The sequence below is a fragment of the Ammospiza nelsoni genome, chromosome 30 (assembly GCF_027579445.1).
Source record: "Ammospiza nelsoni isolate bAmmNel1 chromosome 30, bAmmNel1.pri, whole genome shotgun sequence".
Lineage (NCBI taxonomy): Eukaryota > Metazoa > Chordata > Aves > Passeriformes > Passerellidae > Ammospiza > Ammospiza nelsoni.
Genome location: NC_080662.1, coordinates 3208591 through 3219933, shown reverse-complemented (window position 1 = coordinate 3219933; position 11343 = coordinate 3208591).

Genomic DNA, 11343 nt, shown 5'->3' with positions numbered 1-11343 from the left:
CGATAAACGGGACAAAAAAGAAGCTTAGACGTGTCGTGCCTTGGGTGTCGTACAGGCGAGCCCGACTGAGACGTGCTGCACGGACCTTGAAGAGGCTGCACTCAGCGCTGACAAATTAGGTATGAAAAGGCAAGCAGCATATTTACAAAAACGGCAGGTTAAGGGGATGGATTTGCAAAAGGAATTAACAGGACTTTGGACTTACGGCTACGCTGGAGGGGTTTTCCTTAACCCCCATGCGGTTTACGAGTTAACAGAGTGGCGTGAATTTGGTGATTTATTATGGGAGGCTACTTTAGAGAGTGATAAAACTGCCAAGAAGCTAAGCAAGCCATGGCGGGTGATGTACAGTACACTGCTTCAGCATGTCTCTGAGTGCAATACAGCGGCCGCAGCTCAGGGCGCTTGCGGGGCCGTGCTGCTCCGAACTCGGCGTGGGCGCTGCGCCATGGAGAGCAGCCGCGGCGAGCGGCCGCCTGAAATGCTGCGCTGTAGCGGCGGGAGCCGAGCCGCCGTGGCGGGAGCCGAGCCGCCGTGGGGGGAGCCACGGGTGCAGCGCACGCAGCGAGTCAGCCTGCCGGCGAGTTTTGCAAAACAAAGAGCCCAGCGTGGGAGGGGGCGGGGGGGTGGTTCGCCCGCTCCGACACACGCGCCGCGGGACAGGAGCGCCTTTTCCAGCGGGAGCGCTTCTTCCTCTGCCCCGCAGCCAGCAAAAGCTTCGGTTCTAGACCTCGCAGCCGTGGTGGATGTAATTTTTGTCAACAAAAGAAGAGATCTCTACTGCAATTAAGAAACCAGTGATAATAAACAAACCACACCAAGGGCTATCAGGACGTTTCTCACCTAAGTTAAAGGGACTTTTGTTCTTCCTAACAGAGACTTTACATATCGGAAGCCCGGATAACTCAGTCGGTGGAGCGTCGGACTCCAAAATTGTATTTTGAAAAATTTAAAAATGTTAAAGATGTGTTGGAATGGTTGTATGAGTGAGATGTTATGAGTGTGCTTTTTGGCATAAATGCTGCAGCAAACACGTGAAAAAAGTTGTTTTAGTTTAGTATTTTGGAATCAGGCCTGTAAGTAAGTTATAGTAAATGCTATATTCTATTTTTATAGTAAGTTTTATTTGTTATTAGGTAATTTAAGTTAAATTATCTATTAAGTGTTATTAAGTTTAAGTTAAGTTAGATTCTGTTAAGATTAAATTATATTAGGTTTAAGTTATGTAGAATTTAAAGTCAGTTAAGTTCTGTTAAAGTGATTTTACATGTAAGTTCTGTTGATTTGAAAATAAGTCTGTTAAGTTTAAATATTTTAAGTGCTTTAAGTTTAAGTGCATACCCCTTTCCCACCACTCCAAATCAACAAAAGGACTGAGAATCGCTCAGCTGGTGCCATTTGAGCCAAATGACTAAAGGATTACAGAGCCTTCTTTTCTTAGTCCAATTGCCACCTACCATGCAATGCCTGATAAGGCAGGACATTATGGCTCACCTGGGGGTGGTTTTAACCCTTTGGGATAAAAGCCATTGCTCAGACCATGGCTGGGGAACCTTATAGAGATACTAAGTGTGATTTTAAATGCTTTTACTTGTTTTACCTTGTGTTTTTGATTGTGTTCAAGATATGGTCAGTATAATAATAGAAAAACCCTAGCAGACTAACCTCCTTTGCATAAAAGAAAAAATGGGGAATTTGTTGGAGAATTTTACTCAGAAATGGCTTATAGAGTTTTGTTCAGACATGCCATAATCATATACAGCTGATGGAAAAGTAAAAGGCAGCTGTGAGGAGCAAATTCTCACAGCCTGTTTCTGTAAACAGCTAAGCTCTCAGGCAGTCTTCTCATAACAGGTAAGCATTCTGTCCTTGGCTGTTTTGGGAACAGACATGGAGGTTTTGAGAACCCTTCATATCAGGGTGAGAACACAAATCTTGGTTTCAATAAACAAACCACAGGTATTGAAAACAAAGGGAGGGGTTAGTGTTTGATCTGTGGCCTATGGTGAGCTCAGGTTTGCAATATGTATGAGCTTAATTAACACGGTTATAAAAACGTGCCTTTTGGATCAATAAATCGGAGTTCGATGCTGATCAAAGAATGTGTTGTCTCCCTTCGCTTTCAACAGGAAATTCCCTGCCTTCTCTGACTTCTTCGCCATTTTCCTGAGTTCCTGTAGCGCCACTTTCTCCTCCCAGATCCTCTTGCCCCAGCTTTGCTTCCAGACCGCCATGAGATGGCAAAACTGCCCAGGACATTCCAGGGGATACAGTACATGTGGACTGGCCCATTTACTGTTTGCCACCTGTCTCCATAGACCTTGAATTGTATTTTTATACCTGGCTTTCAGCAAAACGAATATCCCCAGGGAGGAGAACGGGGATTATGGGGTGTTTAGGCATCATCTCTTTGCAGCACTAGGGGTATATCATTCTCAGGAATCATCAGAAGCCTAGCAATATGTCCAGATCCATATAGAAATATAGCTTGAGATGAGATTTGTATTCAGATATTTCCTGTGTAGAAAAAGCAGGCATGTCACAAATGAAACAACATCCCAGCCAAGCCTTGTAATTTAATTTAACTGCCTCTCTTTGGGGAATGTGTCATGCATTCAGAATCAGGCAGCTGAATTCCCAATCAAATGTTCCTTGGATATACCAACAGACTGTAAGGCATAGAAGTGCCTGAAAATAGCTTGCTAACAACCCCGTGGAACCTGTGCTTTTGGCAAAAAGAGGAGGCAATTTATGGGTCTGGGCTCAGTGCTCATAAATAAGTACATGTTCCTTTCCCTCTGCATTGGCAGGGGTTTGGCTGTTCAGATTCTCTGTAATTTCTCATACACACTATAAATTCTCACACAACTCCTCAGGCAGTTGATGGGAATGCACAGACTTTTTGGTGATGTGAATTTATCCTGTTTGAACTGGCACGAGTTCTCTGTGTGAACCTTGTGAGGAAATTCTTCCTGTGCTGAGTACTCCAAATCCACTTCTGCTTCACCAGCCTGAGCCCAGACAAGCTGCTTGTTTTACTGAACATACTTGAAATATTGTTTTCCATAAAGGAAACAGCAGCAAACAAAAATTTTAGCTTCTCGCCTTCGTATTTTGTGATACCTGGTAGCAGCAAAAGGTCTTTTTGAAGTACATAAACAGTAATGGTTTATAAAATAAGAAAAACAGCAGAAACATTTTGAATTTGGTGGCCAAATTCAGCTGCCTCAGTGCAGGCCACTAGGCAGCAGTGCCTGAACTAAGTACTAAAAGAAAACAGAATGAAAAGTTCTTTTTCTCTGTGATTATTCTGTGATGGGGGTCTGACAGAGTAACACTGAAAGCAGAAAAGAGTCAGTTTTCTAGGAGTGTAGAGAAATGTAAGGCCAAGGCAATAGGAAGAAGAATAATAGCAATAATAATGATAATGATCACAGAATCACAGAATGGTTAATGTTGGGAGGTAACACCACACTAGTGGTGTTACAATAGTAATAATAATAGTAACATTAATTTTAATATTAATAATAACCCCCAACTAGACCCCATTAATCTCTGAAATGGATCTCTTTCAGGATTTTTGAGAAAACCATGTGTCTTGCAGGTCAACTGACGCACTGGATAATTAAATACGTGAGGAAAAGACAGGTTTTTATAAAAAATCCACCTCATGTTAAAAAGTCCACAATGAGTGTGAAAACTTCAAAGCTTGAATACAAACAAAATCTTGGGGGTTTGTAAGTGTTAAGGATAGGCTGCTCATTGCAGAGCTGGCTCTGCTCTCCCTGCACACCAGGACATCCCTTTTGGGAATACCTGTTCTCCTAAGGGGAACAGCTGCCCCTGGAATCCCTTTTACAGAATCCCATTGGAGTTCAGGGATGGGATACTGCTGGACTGGGCATCCTCAAACTATAAAAAGCCAGTGCAATAAGTTCTGTTTTCCAAAATAACTGATTTTCTCTAATTTTTAGAATTAAAACTAAATTTAACAAATATTAGCAGGGGTTTGGTTTTGGGGGTTTTGGTTTTGGTTTTTTTTTTGGTTTTGGTTTTGCTTTTGGGGGTTTAATTAGTGATCCCGGGCTTTAACAATAATTAAGTTTGTCCTCCGTTTTCCAAGTGCTCAAGGAAAGAAATGCTTTTAAACCCTGGCAGTGCTCCTCCCTCATGCCCCCTCCTGCACCACAGCTCCAGATAAAGCACCACTAATTGGAGATTTTTATGGCTCTCAGGGGAAACTCAGAACATTCCTGAAACAGAAGTAGCATTTTGGAGTCCCTGAGCTGGAGTTCAGCCTCTTTCAAGGATAAGTCATGGGAGCTACCAACAGAGGGGATACTTGGTTTAAGTGGCAGAGGGTCAATAAACACCAATACTCTTCCTTGAGTCATTAATAAATACTAAATGTTTCACCTCAAAGTAGCTCAGAGTGATTTCCAGCAGTGAGTTGATGATAAAGAAGCATCACAACTGGAGGGAGGGAGTGGTGGCAAAGAATCCACTTGTCAAGGAGGCTTTGCTTGCTGCCATCTGCCTCTATCTCTGCAGCTGGAATGGGGGAAAAAAGTCCAGGGAAGGAGCAGGTAGCAGCTCTTCAGCTTTGTGTCAACACCAAACATCACGGTGCAATTGTGGATGTTGATAAAAAAAGGCTTTTTAGTGATACAAAGCTCTCATCCAGCAAATCAAATCCTTTTAATATAACACAGCCCTAAAGGGGCTGAAATACTGCTGTGGGTTTCATTGAGTGCAAGTGGAATTGCACCAGTTTTCACTACTGAGGAGCTCATGAAAAGCTCAGGAGTATTTTAGGGGTATTTGATGGGAGGGAAATACTGCACTAGCCAGAGAATCTGTAATTGTGCCCAAATATACTTCACTCTTCTAAATTATTGCTCCTGCGATGGTTTAACAGGAAAACTGGGCAGGAGATGGGCTCAGCAGTGGGTTGTTACTGACTGACAGTCTGCTCCCCTTTCCTACTACAGCTCAGGACTAATATTAGCAGTATTATGTAGAATTAAGCCTGTCTAGCCCTGTTGCTTTCCTAGGGAAACCCATTTTTCTGTGAGCTAAAGCCTGAGGAAGAATACTGAGATGTGAAAGTGCTGTCTCCTGGGTGTCACCCAGTGGAGAAATGGAGAACTTGTCACTCAGAAGGGATGCAGCTGCAGAAACCCCCCTTTTCCACAACCTCGTCCAGCTCCACCAGGAAAGGAGAGGAAAATCAAGCTTTATTGTTGGGAAGGAGGGAAAAATGCAGAGCCATGGGCAAATGTGAGATTAAGGTTGTCCATGGGGAGAAAACCATCAACAAATGAGATATTTAATGAAGCCCTCCAACATTATCTTCCCTTTGCTTTGAAGGAGTGAAAGAACATGTTAGGAACGTGCAGGATCAGGTGTACCCATTTAGTCAACAAGTTCAGGGTAGGTTTTTCTGTGTGAAAATAAATCTCTTACAGAACTCCCTTTTCTAAAATAACCCTTTGGATCAACTGCTTGAAGGCTGTATTTTTCCCCCAGTTTTTCCAGTCCCAGCTATGCAAATGCCTTCAGACACTGAACAGGAACTCTGGGCTAAAGCTCAGATGGGCTCTGGGTGTGCATGCAAAGGATAATGTGATGCTGAGTTGGCTTCACTCTTTCTACTTTACCAATGAAATGGTTTCCTAATTGCTGGTAATTGTTTTTTTGAGATTGTGTTTGCTAATGCGGAATTCTCCAGCTTCATGTTGAGGAGCCAGAGGTATTTCCACAGCAAACTCCTGTGACTGACTGCTCAATATGGATAAGGAATGCTGGATCTGTTTCAATACATATTTTTAATTGAGGGGAAACAGAATTAGCCCTTCATTCTTTTCGTTATGGGAGGCATTTAATTTTTTTCCTGTTTTTTTTTCCCTTTCTCTATTTTGTCAGGAAGAAAATGCCAAAGAAGAAGAAAACATACCCAGAAAGCTTCTATCCATCATATACTGTGTTCCTCTGAAAACATAACAGAGCACTTCAGTTATAACAAACTGTAAAAGATAAAAGATGTGGTATGGAAGTGTATTTTGGAACCATCCTCAGCTGAAATTAAATCCCACTCCTTATTTTTTTACCTCTCTTTTCACAATTTCAATTAAATACTTGGAAATATTTATGCAGAATTTCTTACCCATCTCCCTGATGCAAATTATGCAGGTTCTCCTTGCTTTGGGAGATGGATTATTATATTATAGGAGCATTTCTAATTGTATCTGGAATCTGTCTCTGATGGAGCTGATCATTATAGTGAGAAACCAAACTAGCCGTGCCACATCACTGGTGGCCTGTCCATGAAGCTGCTCCAAATCCATTCGTTTCATACAAAAGATCAGCTGCATTCCCAGGCCAAAACTGGGGAATCTTGGTGTTAATGTTGATATCAGGGAGAAAACAAAGCAAAACAAAACAACATTTTTCCACAGCTCCTCTGACATTTCTACAGCTTCTGATAAAAATCAGGATCTGGTAATTGGCTGCTAATTCATTATATGAACCAGTGGGTTTAAACAAATCCAGTTTCAACAGAAATTTACCTCAACAACCTCAACAGCATTAGGCCAATAAGCAGATGAATGAAAAACTGGTTGTTTACTTCTCCTGTAATTGCCACGCAGAGTCACTTGTGTTGATGTATTGAATCTCAATAAAACTCCCGACTGTGTTGACCTTTGCCTCCAGCTCAATTAGCAAAACAAAAGATAGGATTTTTATCGTGCAGGGATCATGATTATAACTGTCATAGAATTTCTCTTGAGGTCTGAATCTTGATGAAAAAACCCGTAAAATCCAGTAGACTTGAGAGCAGAATCTACTTCATGGAAATTAAGCAGTGCCATCATCACCAGCTGCTTATGGGTGGGCAAAGCATCAAAGAAATCTGAGGAGCCAGAAAGAGGTAAATCAATGGCAAAATGCACAAGCAGAATTGGATTAATTCATGACCTTGTAGTGAAATTAAACAAATACACCAAGATGTTTTATTTTTCTCCCTGACATCTGTCAGTTTTTCAAAATCATTGAGGGTGTTTTATGAGACTCAGCATTCCTGGGCCAGCTGGGATAAATTACACCCATTGCACAGAAGGGAAGTTTGGACATTGAAAATGTGGTGACTTGCATAAGGTCAAACTTCAAATTCACTACCCTGTTAGGAAAACAGAATCCTTATCCAAAATGCCAGAAAATGTGACTCCTTCCTCTCGTCACCTGGCAGGATGCAGCAAGAGAGGGTGACCTGTAATACAAGGAAGGACCTACAGCCACCTTACCAAGACTGATGATGATGATGATGATGATGATGATGTGTAATCTTAGCTGAACTGGATTTAAATTACAAAGCCAAGCAAAAATGCATATTTTTATTTAAAAATTCTTCTTTTATCTGACAGCAAATGTGGTGGTCATAAGGGCATTCTGACACTCCAAGTTATTCCTTCGAGTTGCAACAGGTTTTGTGGCCAACTGTAAGTTCAGGAGGGAATTTTTTAGAGCAAGGTCTATGTCTATTAAAGACCAAATCATAGGCCTTTGCTGAAGCTCCCAGACTCTACTGCAGCATGAAATTATTTAGGATAAATGCACATTTTAATCCAGAAAGAGAACAGACCTGTGGAAGAAGCAGGAGAGCAACTGAGGTTTGATTTTGGTTTGTTTTTTTTTTTTTTTTTTTTTTCATTTAAAGTCTTCTCCAGAGTTTCCCTGGATGAAATTTCCCAGGGTTTCACTTGAGGCAAAAATCTGTCTTTTCCTTCCCCGTGTCTCAGTTCTCCCTTTATAAATCAGGAAATAATAACTCAGCACTTGTCTTTCCCATTTACATTCTTGGGTGGATGAGGATTGTTCTGCTGGTGTTTGTTTATAAGAAATACAGCAAAATGAGCTGGATTTCATCTGGGACCTGATGTTTTACTGTAAGCAAACTGAAAGAGCAGAGTAAGGACCTGCGGCCCAAATGAAATTGTTCAAAGTTTTTTTAAGAACTTCGACTTTTTACAGTGGAAATATAATTACTTTATTTGCTTTGCACGTTGCTCCTACTAAACCCAACTAAGATCAGAAGTATTGGGAAGAATCTCTACCTGATCCTCTGTCTGAAATGTTTGTTGAAAAGGAGAAGACAAATCTGTGTGAATAATTTGGAGGAAAAACAAAAAAAAAAAAAACCAAAGTACACATTTTCCCCAATAATTTATTTGTTCATCTTAGCAAGATTTTGTATACATTCAGTATTTTGTTCAGGGAAATGACCAGCATGAACAGTTCAAACATGATAAATCTGGAAAACAGCACATAGAAAATTCAATGACACGGGAATACCACATTCAGAAAATGCAGTGCCTGTTTCAGGAGAAATCTTTTAAAACCAGCCACACTTGTACAACATGCAGGCAAAAAGCTGCTGCAGGCAGAAGAGAAAAAAAACCCCAAAACCATTTTTTTGCAAACAAAGACTGGAAAAGGAAAAAACCAAAACCAAACAAACAAAAAAACCCAACCCAAATCAGCTTGTATACAATTCCCACAGTTGTACTGTCAGGAAGAATTGAGTATTCAGGGAAATTCAGAGACGTTTTCCATCATTGGCTGAGTGGACTTGCTTTGAAAGTGGAAATATACTGAAATGCTAGGCAGGTTTGTGTTTTCCTACTTCAGAAAACAGTTTACTAGGGCTGAATTTTGGCACCTGATAAATTTGGATTAATGCAAGAATGTCTCATTCTTTGGATGAGATGTTGAGCACTGTAAAATCATGTTTATTTTTACTATTAACATGTGGAGGTTTTTGACTCTGAAAAAGACCTTGGTGTTACCATGATGATAAAGGAGAGGCTGTTACTCATCCTGGGTTTGAGCCCAGTGTTGCTCTGAGAGAGAAATGTTCATAGAGTGGAGCTTTGAGCCTGTTGTGGGACTGACAGATGTGTTATTTCTCACGTGATGGTTGCCATCCATAGCTCTCCTGCTCAGTAATTCATTTCCCCTTAGCTCACATTTGCTATTTTCTCCTTCTCTGTCAGCATGAGAAATATGCAGTGTGCTCTGCAGAGAAGGAATGACATTTCACTCCAATCCTTGAGACAAATGCTCCATCTCCTCCTGGGAAATCAGAGATTCAATTGCATCTGTCAAGCTGGGGGGAAGATCTGTATTTTAAAACACCACAGGCTATCTCTGCAGTGCCTTGTGGTTTTTGTAGCACTGTCATACATGAAATGCCTTCACAAATATTTGAGTGTGTGAGAGGGGCAGGCAGAGAGCAGATGCTGCTGTGAGAGCAGCTGTCTCATGACCTGCTGGATTTTTCTGGCAAAGGATAACACTGGTGCAGGTCCCAGATTTGCCTGGAGCTGAGTGCAACACTTTGAGGACCAACTGGCTCTTCTCTTTGGCTCTGCCTCTTTGGCTTCTGATGTCAGAAGAGATCATCCAGGAAAAACTGGTGTCAACAGCCTGTCCCCCTGAGTTTGTTTTCCACATTGTCTTGCTTATCCAAACCATATTAAGACAGGAAAGAGGATCAAGGTATCTCTGAGTAGGATGTGGAGTCAATTACCCAGTATGGATTCAGCCTGGGACAGCTGAAACCTTGCTGGATGAATCACCGAGTTGCTCTGTGCCTCAGTAGCTTTATTTTAAAATACAGTGCCTAATAAAACCCCACTGAGCCATGAGCAACAGTAGCTCAAGGCCAACAGGCACACCTAGAACTGAGCACTTCCACTTCAGCAAAGCAGTAAGAGCTTTTTTAACTGACTTCAATCCATATAAGATGTTGCAGCCTGCCAGTGTTGCCTTTCAGGAAATTGAAAAAGTCAGGCAGGGAAATTTTGTAAAGAACCTTTGTAAAATGCATTTTTGCTTACTCCAAGTAGAGAAGCAAGAAATATTCCTGCCTTAATCTTTCTTCTTTTCAGTGCTATGGATTTCCAGTACATTAAGGCCTGGCAAAGGAGAATATTCTTTTACACAATGCATAATGTATCCTTGGAGTTGGCAGAGAAAAATAAAGAATATAAAAATTAGAAGACTTTTATTTGGATAGTGGGCAGAACTTAAATATTTTGGATTTGAAAAATCTGGCAAAGTACACGAAGCCTCAAAATCATCAGATAGTATATCTGAATTGACTGTGGAAACTGGACTTTCCCTGCCCTGGGATGAAGAGGGATTGGTGATCTCCTTCACCTCAGGCTGTGCAAGTTAGGAGTCATCTCTGTGGTGCTCCAGCTCTCAACCCTTTGCAGCAGAGACTGCTCCACCCAACATGGAAATCTTGGCTGTCAGTCCCAACAGAAAACCCTGACCCAAGAGGATGCTGAGATGTCAGTTCAGTCATCCCTCAGAGGTTTCAGGCAGGACACATCCACTGCCAGGTCAGGTGTGGATCCTGGATGTGGCTTTGAGGGGAACTCCTGGCACTCCACTGTTCCCACTTCCCATCTGGCCACTCTCTGATCTCTGCTCTGTGCTCCTGCAAGGTTTCACATGACAGAATCCTTATGCTGGGAAGGTTTTACAAGTGACGATTGATGTCCAGCCTCTGGGAAAGCCTCTTGTCCTGTTCATGCTTTAAGACAAACAGATCCATTCAACCTCTGTGACTGCAGCTCTTTCACCAGTGCCAAGTTCACTTTAAATAACAGGGAAAAATGGGCTGCTTGAATCTGCACTCCTTTTTTTTTTTTTTTTTTTTTTTCCTGTTTCCTAGAGCTCCTTCTATAGTTTTTGAGACTTCTCAGTCCAAATATCCACCGAAATGACAAGTGCCAATGACCCTTCATGAAACAAGGACAGGTCAGTTTTCCTGCAGAAATTCTCTGAGGGAGCCAAACAAATTTGGTGTTTGTTGTTACTGGCAAACCTGGCAGCAGCAGAGGTGTGGCTGGGACCAGGCCCACCTGATGCTGAGGACTAGAAGCTTTTCAGAGTCACTGCACTCAGAGACATTCTTTAGAATCTGTTTGGTGGCAAAAAAAAAGGATGAAGGTGAGATCAACACTTCATTATTCCAATCTCTGTCTCTGCCACGCAGGAGAACTGTGCTACATCCATGTCCATCCTGACACTGCCAGCAGCAGGTTGACTTATTTATCTTCATCTTACAGGGTCAGATTATATTGCTGCATCAGAATTGCTCTGCAGTTAAATGAATCCAATTGTGAAAGCCTCCATGTGTAGCTCCACAACAACTCCTTGCCTGACACCGTGAAACCTCAATAAATCTAAAATTACTGCAGCAACCCTGTGTAAATCTCCCAACTCCAAAGAAGATATGGCAAAAAGGGTCTTACTGGTCATAAAACAAGT